Raw genomic sequence first — 15,838 nt, 5'->3', positions numbered from 1 at the left:
CAAGTAATATCCATAGAAATAGTAAAAGAGTGGCACATTAGACCCCACAACATTTTTAAGGTTTACCTCTTTATAAGCATTTCATCCAGATATTTATGAGTTTATCTCATTTGTTTTATTGATTTATAGCTCTCATTTCAAAATCAATTTTTGCTTGAGTTATTTCAACATACAACCAAATATTCAGAGCTATGACATATAAGTTTCAAGTTTAAAAGTCTGTGTCTGCTATTATGCTGGAGAAAACCCATCCAGCACTTATAAAAATAAGTAATTATTAGGCATGGCCACTGTAATAGTCTAAAACACATTTTGAAATTCTTTGAAATTTCACATCCATTTGAAAATATTCCTGATGTGACTGAACACAGTACTTGCTTCTAATGAATGGAAAACAGTGCAAGCATTTTCTGGATACTGGACCAAGTGTGGCCTGGGGTAGAAAATGTGACACAGCTCTGCCTAAGTCTTCTGCTCTCATGTAGACAAACCCCTCAGGAGTGCTGGACCAGTATATGATGAAGTCTAACACCCTGATAACACTATGCAGAAGGGACATCCCATGGAGAGACACATAGAAACAGAATGAGATGCCTGAAGATCTCAGCAGTCCTGCCCCCACTATTTGAGTCATGCTAGCCATGGCACTAGGGATATGAGAAGACACCTGACAATGTCCTCATCCTGAGCCATCACTAGACTGAATCCTCTTAAATGCCCTGGAACCGCAATCATTTGGCTGAGAGACTGTAGAAGATTGCTGAGACTGACAGTTAGTAAACTATAATTATTGTTTTAAGCCAGTAAGTTTGGATAATTTTGAGAAGCAGTTTAGACACCTAGAAAAACTGAGTTGTCTACTGATTTGAGTAATTACGGAGAGCTTTAAAGGCCAATGTCATGAGTGTTATTACCCTGGAAAAGTCAAACCATCAAGGCTCTCCTAAACACAAATAGATCTGTAATGTCCCTTTTCTATGGCTGGAGAATAATCTACCATTAATCTGATAGAGTTTTTTGAAAGCCTCTTTTCACATCTCTTGGCTGGGTATGGGTCAACTCTGATCTGGTTTAATTCTAGTCAACTGCAGCAACTCATCTTTCGTTTTAGGTCCTGGCCTACACTGATCTTTTGATCACTGTCTGTGTCTGCGTCTGTGTGTGTATATTTTGTGTGTTACCATATTTTATCTGAAGGGGCTAAATAATAGGACTAGTTGTTTTGTAAACATAAAGCATTCCAGGAAGACAATATTGCTTATTAACTGAGCTTTAGAACAGATATGAGGCAGGGCATGGAGGCTCACACTTGCACTCCCAGCAGTTTGTTAGGTCAAAGTGGGCAAATCTCTTGACATCAGGAGTTTCAGACAAGCCTGGCCGACATGGCAAGATCACACATCTAATATCATACCAAAGCTAGATGGCATGGTGGCCCATGGATGAAAACCCAGCTACTCGGGAGGCTGATGCAGGAGAATCCATTGAACCCCAAGGACAGAGTTTGCAGTGAAGTAAGATTACACCACTGCTCTCCAGCCTGGGCACCAGAGCAAGACTCTGTCTGAGAAATAAAAATAAATAAAATAATAAAAGAGATAGGAGAGATCACTGAGGAGAGAAATGCATAAAATTGGTTGAGCATTGTGGCTCGTGCCTGAAATCCCAGCATTTTTAGAGGCTGAGGGGGGTGGATCACTTGAGGATAGGAGTTCAGGACCAGCCTGAGCAAATATTGTGAAACCCTGGTCTCCACTAAAAATAATAATAAAAAAAATTAGCCAAGATTGTTGTCATATGCCTGCAGTTGCAGCTACTTGGGTGGGTGTGACTGGAGAAATTCTTGAACCCAGGTTGGGGAGGTTGCAGTGGGCTGAGATTATGCCACTGCACTCTAGCCTAGGTGACAGAGAAGAATTCTGTCTTTAAAAAAAAAAAGAGTAAAAGAGAGATAGAGAAAGGAAGGAAGGGAGGGAGGAAGGAAGGAAGGGGGAAGAAAGAAAGAAAGAAAGAAAGAAAGAAAGAAAGAAAGAAAGAAAGAAAGAAAGAAAGAAAGAAAGAGAGAAAGACAAAGAAAGAGAGAGAGAAAGAAAGAAAGATAAAAGAGAGAAGGGAGAGAGGGAGGGAAGGAGGGAAGGAGGGAGGGATGAAGGAAGGAAGGAAAGAAAGAAGGAAGGAACGAAGGAAGGAAGGAGGGAGGGAAGGAAGGAATTAATAAAAGCAAAAGGAAATGAATAAAAAATAATTGACATTTTGCCCATTATCCACATGAATTTTGAACTATGTTTAAAATATTTAGGTCTCTAGTAGACTAACTGAAACTTTAAAATAAGCTGGTATATATTGTCAAAATGACTTGTAACTATGGTGTTAAGTAAGATTCTTGGTTTTCAGCAACCAAATCTAATTGACATTTGTCATCAAATCACATAGTATTAGGGGCACGGTAGTTTGTGTTATGCTGCCTAATCTACATTAAATTAAAAATGAAATCAAATCTGCAAAAGATTTTGTAGTTACTATTACCAGTAAAGACTGTTTTGTTTCCTGACTTGTGGAGGGTTTTATTTCCACAATTTTGGTGGCTCTGGCAGAAAGCCTTCCTTGTCAAAACTCACCCCTTATCATCACAGTATACATGTGTTCAGAGATTAAGGGGAAACAGCATCCACTCCCACTGCTTTCCTGCATTGTTTCCCATGCACAAGCAAATGTGTGTTAGTGACTATCAAATACTCTTATATTTGATCAAGGAAATTTGTGTTTCCAAACTGTAAAACAAAAATATCTCTATCAATAGTATTTTTATTATTTATTTACTTATAGGCAGGCTCTTGCTGTGTCACCTGGCTGAATCATACATCACTGCAGTCTCAGACTTTTGGGCTCAGAGGATCCCCCAATATCAGCCTCCCAAAGTACTGAAATTACAGGCTTGAGCAATTTTACCCAACCTCAACTTTAGAGATAAAGGGTAATGAAGATACTGTAAGCCATATAAATAAACATAATTACAGGTTCTCTAGAGAGTTGTAAGAAACCTCTGAAAAACTGCCATTGTGGACAAGGCTGCTGGCAACAATGTAATGCAGGCAAAGGAGAGGGTCCTTCCCCACAGAGAATTCAGATGATACCAGAGACCAGCTTGGTATTTCCATTGCAGCTTTTAGAGAGAACATGAAACATAGGTGTGTCCGGTTTTTTTTTGTGTGTGTGTGTGTGTAAGCATGTATACATAACTGGTTGAACAAACTAGGAGCACTCACACAATGGAATATGATGCAGCTCTTTGTAGATCTGGTAGAAATTATCCTGAATCTATCAGTTCCTGGGCCCTTTATTTTATTTTATTTTTTTTGGCTGGTGGGTTATTTATTACTGATTCCATTTCAGAAATTGAAATTGGAAAGGCTAAATCTGAGACTGGGTCCACTTAGATTTTGTTGTGGAACAGAATTACATGACATGCCTCTAATTTTGTCTGCAGTGGTTACTGGAAAGTCTCTGTACAGATGGGCTAGTTTTCTGCCTGCAGCAGGAGGGCCTGGAGCTGAAAAATCAGCTCCCTTGACATCTGCTGTTGAACAGATCATTTAGAGCCTCACCTCTGCTAAGAGAGTTGCATATTGCCCAGAAAGTTTCTCAAAGATTATGTAGTTCCCTGACTAAAGTAGAAGGGGCAGAGCTGAAAGTGGGTCCCCCGCATAGGGGACAGAGGCTGGAGAGTCTAGATCCATTTTCTGCTGGACAGAGCCAGGATACACTACATGCATTGGCTCAGACAGGCATGTTCCCCAGCAGGATAGCTGCTTCCCAGCAGCAGTGGCAGGAGATGGAGCTGAGACTGTGATTCTCTGTTTCTCAATAAATCATGTGTTTTAGAGTTTCTAATGCCCCAGTGATTTCTATTAGATATATCCGAAGTGAACTTCCTTCCAGGGGTACCAAGGCTTGTTATATAAGCTACTTGCCCACTGGGTCCAGGTAGGTCAAGGAACTTCATCTTTAATCACTAAATTGCCTCTACTTTTCAGCCTTGGGATGGGTGGAGTACACAGGGCTAGGATGGTCAAAAGTATGGCAGCTAGCATTGGGTGGGATCACATGCCGCTTCTGTGGATAATCACCAAGCTGCCTCTTTGTCACAGCCTTGGAAGTTTTGCAGAGAAAACTAGGGTGGGATTTGGAAGTTGGCCAGTGATTTGAACCTTGCAAACGCATCAACCATGGTTGGTTGCTGCAGAATGATGCTGTTGCCTAGTTTCTCTGGTGGTGCCCCTCTGCTGGCTGGAATGCAAAGCCACCAGTAAGATGAGTGTTACGGTCACTGTGAGCCCCATCCATGTAGTTTGTTTCTAACTGGCCCCAGTTGTCTGACACCCCTAATGATTCCCACAGGGTAAGACTAGAGAGAACATCATGTGAAGAATTGTAAAATGGAAAAGAAATGGCTGAATGTACACCTTCAACTCTCCCTTCTCTGAAGAAACTGAGTCCAGGGAAATTTTTTGTATGCAACACTGTACTGGCTTGGGGAGGAGAAAAATCATCAAGTTAAAACTGATCTTTTATCCTATGTATGTTCTACAGCCAAAAAAGGTGTCATAGATTCAATCTGAAGTTACAGAATCATTCACTAAGGTGTCCTTATCTAAGGATAGTTGAATTGAGTTTTTTTTGCAGAGAGGGAGGAAATTAACAGAATCACAGAATGCCTATTCTGCCACATCAGACCCCAGAACAGGCAAGTTAAAAGACTGTTCCAGGCTGAGCAAAGTGGCTCATGCCAGTAATCCCAGCACTTTGGGAGGCCGAGGCAGGCATATCACATGATCAGGAATTCAATACCATCCTGGCTAACATGGTGAAATCCCCTCTCTACTAAACACACAAAATAAAAAAATTAGCTGGGCCTGGTGGCATGTGCCTGTAGTCCCAGCTACTTCGAAGGTTGAGGCAGGAGGATCTCTTGAACCCAGGAGGTGGAGGTTGAAGTGAGCTAAGATTATGCCACTGTACTCCAACCTAGGTGAAGACTCAATCTCAAAACAAACAAACAAACAAAAAACATACAACAACAACAACAAAATACTAGTCCTGAGGGTGCAGTTTAAAAGGTTAGGGTGCTTCCATGGAGAAGCTGAAAGCTTGAGCAAGCCAAGGGTTGGATTTAAGGAAGAGCTCACAGGACAATTGAAAACCACCTCTTTGTCCTCTATGGAACGCAGGAAATAGTGAATGCTGATCTCCACCGCTTACTGATACAGGCAAGTTATCAGCCAGACACACATATCTTGTCTGTTTGTGTTCCTATAAAAGAATATGAGGCTGGAAAATTTACAAAGAAAAGAGCTTTCACTGGCTTCTTGTTCTGCAGTCTGTAAAAGATGTGTGGTAACAACATCTGTACCTGGTGAGAGCCTCACGAGGCTTCCACTCAGGACAGAAGGTAAAAGGAAAATAGGCATGTGAAGAGAGCAAGGAAGAGAAGGGAAGAAGGCATCAGGCTCTTTTAAAGAAACCATTTGGATGTAAGCTGCATTGTGGGAACTAATACATAGAAAACTCACTTATTTCCCATGGCGAGGGTGCCAAGCCATTTATGAGGCATCCATCCCCATGACACAAACAAACACCTCCCACTAGGTGCCATTTACAGTGTGGAGGACCACATTTCAACCTGAGGCTTGGAGGGACAAATGTCCAAACTATGTCAATAGGAAAGTTTAAAAATCATGCAGAGTTATTGTCAAACAATCCTTTTTTCCTCTTTAGAATCCTGGGACTACAAAAAGCTGGGCTTCATTAGCTTCCAGACATTGGCAAGTTAGTATTCAAATTCTTAGGCTGAAACCTGACAAGTCAGGGCAATAGTTGGGTAGTTTGACTTCTTGGAAGTAAAATTTAGAAGCTCAGTATATTGCTAGAGTGAGTGATGAATACTGATGAGAAATGCCTATGTGCCTGCTCTCAGATGACCCTGACAGATCCAAAAGTCAGGAGAATTAGAAGCAAGATAACTGAGCAGAAGCTATAAAAGTCAAGATATGGCCAGGTGCGGTTGCTCGCGCCTGTAATCCCAGACCTTTGGGAGGCCAAGGCAGGTGGATCACCTGAGGTCAGGAGTTCGAGACCATCCTGACCAGCATGGTGAAACCTTGTGTCTACTAAAAACTATAAAAGCTAGGCTGGCATGGTGGCAGTCACCTGTAATCCCAGCTACTCTGGAGGCTGAGGCAGGTGAATCACTTTAGCCTGGGAGGCAGAGATTGCAGTGAGCCAAGATTATGCCATTGCACTCCAGCCTGGGTGACCGAGCAAGACTCTGTCTCAAAAGAAAAAAAAAAAAAAAGTCAAGGCGTTAGATGTACAATCTAAATTTTTTGAGGTACAAAGTGGGAGCTGAGCTTTCTTGACTGCTTGAGATCTAGTAAGCCAGGAGGAAACAGTTTCAGAAGTGCTTGAATATCTATTTAAATCCCTCTTTTATCTTGGAGGTCCTAGGAGAATTAGGAATGCCAATCTGTGTTAGAATCCAGAGATAGGCAAGTCAGGAATCATTTCATTGACAAGCAGCTGTAACAGTTGGGGCATTACATATGTGGTTTCATATTTCAGTTCTCTGAGAGAAGCTGTGAAATAACAGTTACCTATTGATTCTAGGGCACTGGGTCAGACATAAACTCTAGAACAAGATCATGATTCAGTTTTTCTTACCTCTTTTTAAGCGAGTAATTTCATAGTCCTATGTGCAAGAGTATCTCAACTAGTTTGTGAATTTATCTCATAGGGAATTGATGTTGGTATGGCTTTTTATTTGTTGCATTTGTAGATGGAGGAATAAATTAGAGCCTCCTATTTTACCATGTTTTTGGAGATATCTTTTTATTAATTTTTTACTTATTTAAAAAAAACTTGTACATAACAGTTGTAGATACTTTTAGCATACATGTGATATTTTTATACAAGCAATATGTACTGGTAAAGAAGGGATCAAAGAGGGATGGGGTGGGTTAAATTATAGTTGCTTAGGAGGAATAAGATCTAATGTTAAGAAGCACAAGATGAGTACACTTAATAATGATTTATTGTATATCTCAAAAGAATTAAAAGAGCAAAGGTGGAATGTCACTCATACCAAGAAATGACATGCCAGACTCAGTGGCTCAGGGCTATAATCACAACAATTTGGGAGGCCAAGGAGGGAGGATCACATAAGCCTTGGAGTTTGAGACCAAACTGAACAATATATCCAAAGAACTGTCTCTACTACACACATGCAAACACAAAAACTGGGCATGGTGTTGTGTGTTTGTAATTCCGTCTTCTTGGGAGGTTGAAATGAAAGGCTCATGCATTTGAACCCAGGAGTTGAAGGTTGCAGTGAGCTACCATGGTGCCGCTGCTGTCCAGGCTCAACAACAGAATGAGAACCTGTCTCTAAAAAGAAAAAAGAAATTATAAGTGCTTGAACTGAAGGATACCCTATTTATTTATTATTTATATATTTGGTGATTTATATAATTATTTTTGAGTTGGAGTCTTGCTCTGTCACCCAGGCTAGAGTGCACGGCACAATATCAGCTCACTGCAGCCTCAGTCTCCCAGATTCAAATGATTCTCCTGCCTGAACCTCCCAATTAACTGTAACATACCACAGGTGTGTGCCACCATGCCCGGCTAACTTTTGTATTTTGGGTAGAGATGGGGTTTCATGGTGTTGGCCAACCTGGTCTTGGACTCCTCACCTAAAGTGATCTGCAAGCCTTGGCTGCCCAAAGTGCTGGAATTAAAGACCTGAGCCATTACACCTGGACAATAAGATACACAAGACTAGGGAGTTTCATCTTTTCACTTCATCCTCACAATCCTACACTATAGGTGAATGAAAACACAACTTCATAACATGAATAACTCACTTGAAAATCAAAGTTGGTAACTTCTCCCTTTAAAATGATTTGCACCCTTACACTATAAAAATTGATGATCTTGTCAAAATTTTATCAAGAAAATACTTCCTCCTTACAGATTAGTCTGTTAATTGTAAGAATTATGGACTGTAAAACTTCTGGAACTTGAGGTATTTCACTTCTGTTGGTTGTATAGTCAGAAAAATTAATTGGTTTAGTTATTTAGGTCCAAATCTTTTTATTTTTATCATTCACTGGTTCCTTAAACTTTTAAGCAATCCCCTGTCTGAAACTTTATGCTGTTGTTTTATGTTTTATACACTTCACTTCCCAAAAGTATGAGGCTTAAAGTGCTTCCATTTATATCATTAATTAAATCTGACAGGCTGAGAGCGGTGGCTCATGCCTGTAATCTTAGCACTTTGGGAGTCCGGGGAGGGTGGATCAGGATTTTAAGAACAGCTTGGCAAATATGGTGAAATGCTGTCTGTACTAAAAATACAAAAAATTAGCCAGCTGTGGTGCATACACATCTAATAACAGTTACTCAGGATGCTGAGGCAGGAGAATAGCTTGGACCCAGAAGCTGGAAATTTCAATAAGCCTACATGGAGCCACTGCACCCCAGCTTGGGCTACAAAGCTACACTCCATCTCAAAAAAATAATTAATAAAATCCCAACCATTCTAGATTATTCTTATTTGTAAGAACTTATTATTAAACCATGACTTACAACAACCATTGTCAAAACTTTTAAGAAAAAATTAACATGAGTACCTCTCAAGGCAAAACACTTACTTTCCACTATTTAAACTAGGAACATGTAATTTCATTATGCTATGCACTTGAGAAACAGATGGTTCAGTTTTGATTTATGTTAAAAAAAAAGGTTTTCATTACCATTATCCCTCTTCAGTCACAGAATGCTTCAAGTATGGTTGAAACTTTAGTATCAACCATATTTAATTATTTCTTTGACTTGTACTATTCCTCTAAAAGATAAATGTTGTATGGTGAGGCAGACAGTTTTGTAGTCTTTCTGAACACTACTCAAACATTTTAAGCTTGTAAGTTTTTAAGGAGAAACAGCCTAATTAGAAAACTTGTGCAGCTTGTAAGGGAGATGTAACATATGCCTAATTTTGTATCTGCTTATGTTCAAAGAAACAAAGGAAAATGTTCAACAAACAACACAATTTACTTTCCTATTGAATTTACTTTTAAGCATGGGCAGCTAAGCAATAACATCAGGCATTTTGCATCACATGTAAAATTTTATTTCGAAAATTTTAATGTTGATATTACATCTAAACAGATAGTTTCCAAATAGCATTAGCAAGTATGAAATTTCTTTGAAAATAAATTCATTTTCTTTGGAATACCTCAAAAACTTCATGGAGCAAGGTAGTATCTACCTCTCTCCACAAAACCAACATGTTTCTTTAAGTGGTATGCAGAAAGATGAAAGATGAAGAAATAACTTTTCAATTTTCAATTTGCAAACCAGGTTTGGTATGCTATACCTATTATTTTGAATACGTGCTTTAATACCTGCTTCTGTCTCCTTTTTCAGATCGACTTTCCCCATCATCTCCTGTAGATGCCACATAACTCGAGCTACCATATGCTTCATGAGGAGCAGGGTGCACCCTATGCGAGAAGGTGGATTCCTTTGGTCTTTTCTGCCAACGTGCTCACAACCACAGGAATAAAAATCACCGCAGCTCCTTGAATAACTCTCCCAACTTCTGCCGTACCAATCTCGTGTATTGTTACACATGTTAAAATCATGGCAGCTGCCTCCACCATAAGACATCTGAGGCCCTCGTGCAGCTGGTGCAGCATGAGAGCTCCTGGAAGGGTTGATAAAATAATATGTTGGACTACATTTAAACGCTTTGACTGCTATCACTAAAGCATGAATTAGATAAAGTACTATTTGGAAATATCTACTTTCCTCTCCCTTTGTTGACAGGATATTAATTATGCCTGCAACAGTCACAATGTTTTATTTGAAAGAAATGTAAGAGCAGTATTTTGAAGCTTAACAAATTTAATTCTAAAGTAAACGTTGAGTAACATTTTCTGAATGTGAACTGACGTTCTCACCTTCATAATGTTCCCTATGCTTTATACTGTCAAGAATACCCAATATTTAAATAAGTTATTTTTGTCCTTTATAATTTTCATTAGAATTTCATTAAAATAATCTGGTCTATTAAATATAATTCTATAATTTACAGATCCATGCTGGACTCTTACCATATCGCTGAAATGCATCTCTGTAAGAACTTCCACTTGGGTGTTCAGAATGATCTCTACCAAAAGCCTCACCATAGCCACCAAAAAAAAAAAAAAAATTCTTAATGCCGGAATGAACCATTTAAGAAATCTATCTGATAAATCCAGAAAATGTTATAGTACCTATATCCTCTAGAGGAATGTTCTTCCCGACTAGAATGACCATAATCACGGTATGTGTAGCCTCTAGGTGGTGGAGCATAATCCCTGGTTTCTGGGGAAATTGCATGATTTCTATGTGCATAAGTTTAAGCAACAAATTTAAAATTTTCAACTTCTAGTATGCAAAACATAACTAACTTACAACTTAAACAAAATTAAAGGGCCAAACATCTAAATAGATATTTCTCCAATAAAATAGGCAAATGCCTAAAAAGCACATGAAACGGGTACTCATAATTGGTGATTCAGAAAATGCATTTCAAATCCAAAATGAGACACCATACTTCACATACACACTGGAATGGAAATACATTTTAAAAAGCAGGAAATGACAAGTGTTTGAGAGGATGTAGATAAATTGGAAGCCTGATACAACACTAGATGGAATGGAAAATGATGCAGCTACCATGGAGAAATGTGGCGGTTCCTTAAGGAAACAAACACAATTACCATAAGACCAAGGAATTCCACTCTTACATACACACAGAATTGAATAAGTGTGCTCAAGCAAATATTGGTGCAAAGAAATACTGTGGTGGAAACAACCCAAATAAAATAATGGGTTAACAGGTTGTGGAAGGAGTGAAGTGCTACCATGTAAATGAACCTTCAGGATGTCATGCAAAAGGAAAGGAGACAGATAGAAAAAGTCTTGTATTGTTTAAGCCCATTAATACTAAATTCCCACAACAGGTAAGTTCAGAGGCAGAACACTGATTGGTGTTTACTAGCAGCTGAGGGAAGGGAGAAAATGAAAGGGACTGCTTAACTGGTAGTTGGAGTTTTAGTTTGGAGTGATGAAAATATTTTGAAACTCAATGGAGGTAGTGCACAACACAGAATGCATTAAACACCACTTAACTGTTTATCTTATAATTTTAATTTTGTTATGTGAATTTCATCACCACAACAAAAAAATCAACATTTTTTTTCCTTTTTCCTTTACCTATCCTTAGCAGCATAACTATCATTTCTTGGTGACCTATGGGCATTTCTCCAGGAAGAGATTGGCTCTCTGAGTGGAGGCCCTGTATAATTCTCTCTTCCACGTGATATGGGACATTTAATATTAAAATAATGGAACACTATGTAAAGAACACCAAATGTGAAGCACTATTTTTTCTCCTCTAAAACAACTTTTAAAATTATTTCTTCTATGACTTTGTTATTTGTTCCCTAAATTACTAGATGGTCATGACACCGCAAAAAATTCTTATGGCTTTGGATAAGCCTACAAAGTCCAGTTCTTCTAACAAAGCTGAAGCCAAATGTTAATTCTTTGGTAAAAGTTCATTTGTAATGGTTAATAATTACTTAGTCATTATTTTCATTTTTATATGAATTACTGATGACTACTAATGACACAGGGAAAACATGTAAAACCATTGAACTCTTCACTGATTTTAAAGTTTACATACATTGTCCTTTGTTGGCTGAAGAAGGTGAATTTTCCTTGCTGTTCAATCCATATCACACATACAAATACTGTCACCTTTGAATGACTGCGGGCTAAATTTTTACATAAAAGTTCCCCTTTAGATCTAAGTGGTTGGCTGTATATTAAATGTTGACAAAATAAAATGTACTACTGAAGATTTCCTAATGATGGTCAAGATTTACTTTTACTACAATAGGCAATACTTTTAAAGGGGTCATTACAACATTGTTGCTATTTCAAAATAGAAAAGATTCTCCTTTAATACACTCTTCACATGCTATTCCTTAGAGGTCAGTCTGTCGTCTATGATATGTTCACTGGCTAATTTTCCATGAAAATGTATTGGCTTGTATATCCTGCAGTCAATAAATATCTAACTTCACCAATACTCTACATATGAAATGTAAAATTGAAAATGTCTGTTTGCAATTTCCTCCATATGAGGATAGAGGACTAAGTAAGAATTTTAATTTGTTCTGCTTAAACTTCTTTGCTAAGAACTTTTATTTATTGTCTTGCTTTCTTCTGTTCAGTCTGCAATCTTACAATTTTCCTTCTCTAAAATAGAGAAGAATCAAATAGATGCAATAAAAAATGATAAAGGGGATATCACCACCAATCCCACAGAAATAGAAACTACCATCAAAGAATACTATAAACACCTCTACACCAATAAACTAGAAAATCTAGAAGAAATGGATAAATTCCTTGACACATACACCCTCCCAAGACTAAACTAGGAGGAAGTTGAGTCTCTGAATAGATCAATAACAGGTTCTGAAATTGAGGCAATAATTAATAGCTTAGCAACCAAAAAAAGTCCAGGACAGGGTGGATTCACAGCCAAATTCTACTAGAGGTACAAGGAGGAGCTGGTACCATTCCTTTTGAAACTACTCCAGTCAATAGAAAAAGAGGAAACCCTCCCTAACTCATTTTGTGAGGCCAGCATCATCCTGATACCAAAGCCTGGCAGAGAAACAGCAAAAAAAAAGAGAATTTTAGACCACTATCCCTGATGAACATCAATGCAAAAATCCTCAATAAAATACTGGCAAACCGAATCCAGCAGCACATCAAAAAGCTTATCCACCATGATCAAAAGGACTTCATCCCTGGAATGCAAGGCTGGTTCAACATACGTGAATCAATAAATATTATCCAGCATATAAACAGAACCAATGACAAAAAACATATTATTATCTCAATAGATGCAGAAAAGGCCTTTGACAAAATTCAACAACCTTCATGCTAAAAACTCTTAATAAATTAGGTATTGATGGGACGTATCTCAAAATAATAAGAGCTATCTATGACAAACCCACAGTCAATATCATACTGAATGGGAAAAAACTGGAAGCATTCCCTTTGAAAACTAGCATGAGATAGGGATGACGTCTCTCACCACTCCTATTCAAAATACTATTGGAAGTTCTGGTCAGGGCAATCAGGCAGAAGGAAATAAAGGGTATTCATTTAGGAAAAGAAGAAGTCAAATTGTCCTGTTTGCAGATGACATGATTGTATATCGAGAAAACCCCATCATCTCAGCCCAATATCTCCTTAAGTTGATAGATAACTTCAGCAAAGTCTCAGGATGCAAAGTCAATGTATAAAAATCACAAGCATTCTTATACTCCAATCACAGACAAACAAAGAGCCAAATCATGAGTGAACTTCCATTCACAATTGCTTCAAAGAGAATAAAATACCTAGGAATCCAACTTACAAGGCACGTGAAGGACCTCTTCAAGGAGAAATGAAAATGAAATAAAAGAGGGTACAAACAAATGGAAGAACATTCCATGCTCATTGGTAGGAAGAATCAATATCATGAAAATGGCCATACTACTCAAGGTAATTTATAGATTCAATGCCATCCCCATCAAACTACCAAAGACTTTCTTCACAAATTGGAAAAAAACTACTTTAAATTTCATATGGAACCAAAAAAGAGCCCACATTGCCAAGTCAATCCTAAGCCAAAAAAACAAAGCTGGAGGCATCATGCTGCCTGATTTCAAACTATACTACAAGGCTACAGTAACCAAAACAGCATGGTACTGGTACCAAAACAGAGATATAGACCAATGGAATGGAACAGAGCCCTCAGAAATAATGCCACATGTCTACAACTATCTGATCTTTGACAAACCTGACAAAACAAGAAATGGAGAAAGGATTCCCTATTTAATAAATGGTGCTGGGAAAACTGGCTAGCCATATGTGGAAAGCTGAAATTGGATCCCTTCCTTACACCTCATACAAAAACTAATTCAGGATGGATTACAGACTTAAATATTAGACCTGAAACCATAAAGACCCTAGAAGAAAACCTAGGCATTACCATTCAGGACATAGACATGGGCTAGGACTTCATGTCTAAAACACCAAAAGCAATGGCAACAAAAGCCAAAATTGACAAATTGGATCTAATTAAACTAAAGAGCTTCTGCACAGCAAAAGAAACTACCATCAGAGTGAACAGGCAACCTACAGAATGGGAGAAAATTTTTGCACTCTCCTTACCTGACAAAGGGCTAATATCCGGAATCTACAATGAACTCAATCAAATTTACAAGAAAAAACAAACAACCCTATCAAAAAGTGGGCAAAGGATTTGAACAGACACCTCTCAAAAGAAGACATTTATGCAGCCAACAGACACAAGAAAAAATGCTTATCATCACTGGCCGTCAGAGAAATGAAAATCAAAACCACAATGAGATACCATCTCACACCAGTTAGAATGGAGATCATTAAAAAGTCAGGAAACAACAGGTGCTGGAGAGGATTGGAGGAATAGGAACACTTTTACACCATTGGTGGGACTGTAAACTAGTTCAACCATCATGGAAGTCACTGTGGTGATTCCTCAGGGATCTAGAACTAGAAATGCCATTTGACCCAGCATTCCAATTACTGGGTATATACCCAAAGGATTACAAATTATGCTGCTATAAAGACACATGCACATGTATGTTTATTGTGGCTCTATTCACAATAGCAAAGACTTGGAACCAAGCCAAATATCCAACAATGATAGACTGGATTAAGAAAATGTGGCACATATACACCATGGAATACTATGCAGCCATAAAAAATGATGAGTTCATGTCTTTTGTAGGGACATGGATGAAGCTGGAAACCATCATTCTCAGCAAACTATCATGAGGACAAAAAACCAAACACCGCATGTTCTCATTCATAGGTGGGAATTGAACAATGAGAACACATGGACACAGGAAGTGGAACATCACACACCAGGGCCTGTTGTGGGAAGGGATAGCATTAGGAGATATACCTAATGTTAAATGATGAGTTAATGGGTGCAGCACACCAACATGGCACATGTATACATATGTAACAAACCTGCACGTTGTGCACATGTATCCTAAAACTTAAAGTATAATATAACAAAATTTAAAAAATATATATTACTTCTATTCAATCCTACTGCTCATCTCAAGTTGCTTCATTCTAAATTCTCTCCTCAAATAATCTCAAATCTTACACTAAGGATCTTGTGTTAACATTTAAACATCCCTGTACAATCTTAATAATTGATTTACATCAGTTTATATTTCACAATTCTGCACTCTTGTGATATCCACTTAAGAATATTGGACTGCTTCATGTCTAGATTTCAAGTCTTAAATTTATTTTTAAATAATATTTAAGCCCAGTGACTCCTTTCTTTGCTAAATATTCTTTTATTTCTTTTGAATTCTCATATAAGCAGTAAGAATGCCTTGCACATGAGCATTATTGAGGTATCAGAAGCTGAATGGCCAGGCTAAGCACCTCACACTGTGAGCCAGTGTGGAAGGCTGAGGCAGATCGACTGCTTGAGCCCTGGGCTTTAATGTTGGTTTTGACAATGTAATGAGATTCTCTCCCAACAAAAATATAGGAAAATAATTTAGCTATGGCTGGTGGTGCATGCCTGTAGTTGCAGCAACTCAGGAGGCTGAAACATGAGAACTGCTTGAACCCAGGAATTTGAGGTTGTAGTAAGCTGTGTTCT

The 15,838-nt window shown here is 38.3% G+C and overlaps 1 pseudogene; it reads right to left on the bottom strand.

Moving 5' to 3' along the window:
• Positions 1 to 9,454: 9,454 nt before the first annotated feature.
• Positions 9,455 to 15,448, bottom strand: LOC129025649 (RNA-binding motif protein, Y chromosome, family 1 member B-like; annotated as a pseudogene).
• Between the last annotated feature and the right edge of the window lie 390 nt (positions 15,449 to 15,838).

The sequence above is a fragment of the Pongo pygmaeus genome, chromosome Y, assembly GCF_028885625.2.
Source record: "Pongo pygmaeus isolate AG05252 chromosome Y, NHGRI_mPonPyg2-v2.0_pri, whole genome shotgun sequence".
Taxonomy (NCBI): Eukaryota; Metazoa; Chordata; class Mammalia; order Primates; family Hominidae; genus Pongo; species Pongo pygmaeus.
The sequence above is the reverse complement of the archived record's forward strand: the minus strand, read 5'-3'. Positions and strand labels throughout refer to the sequence as shown.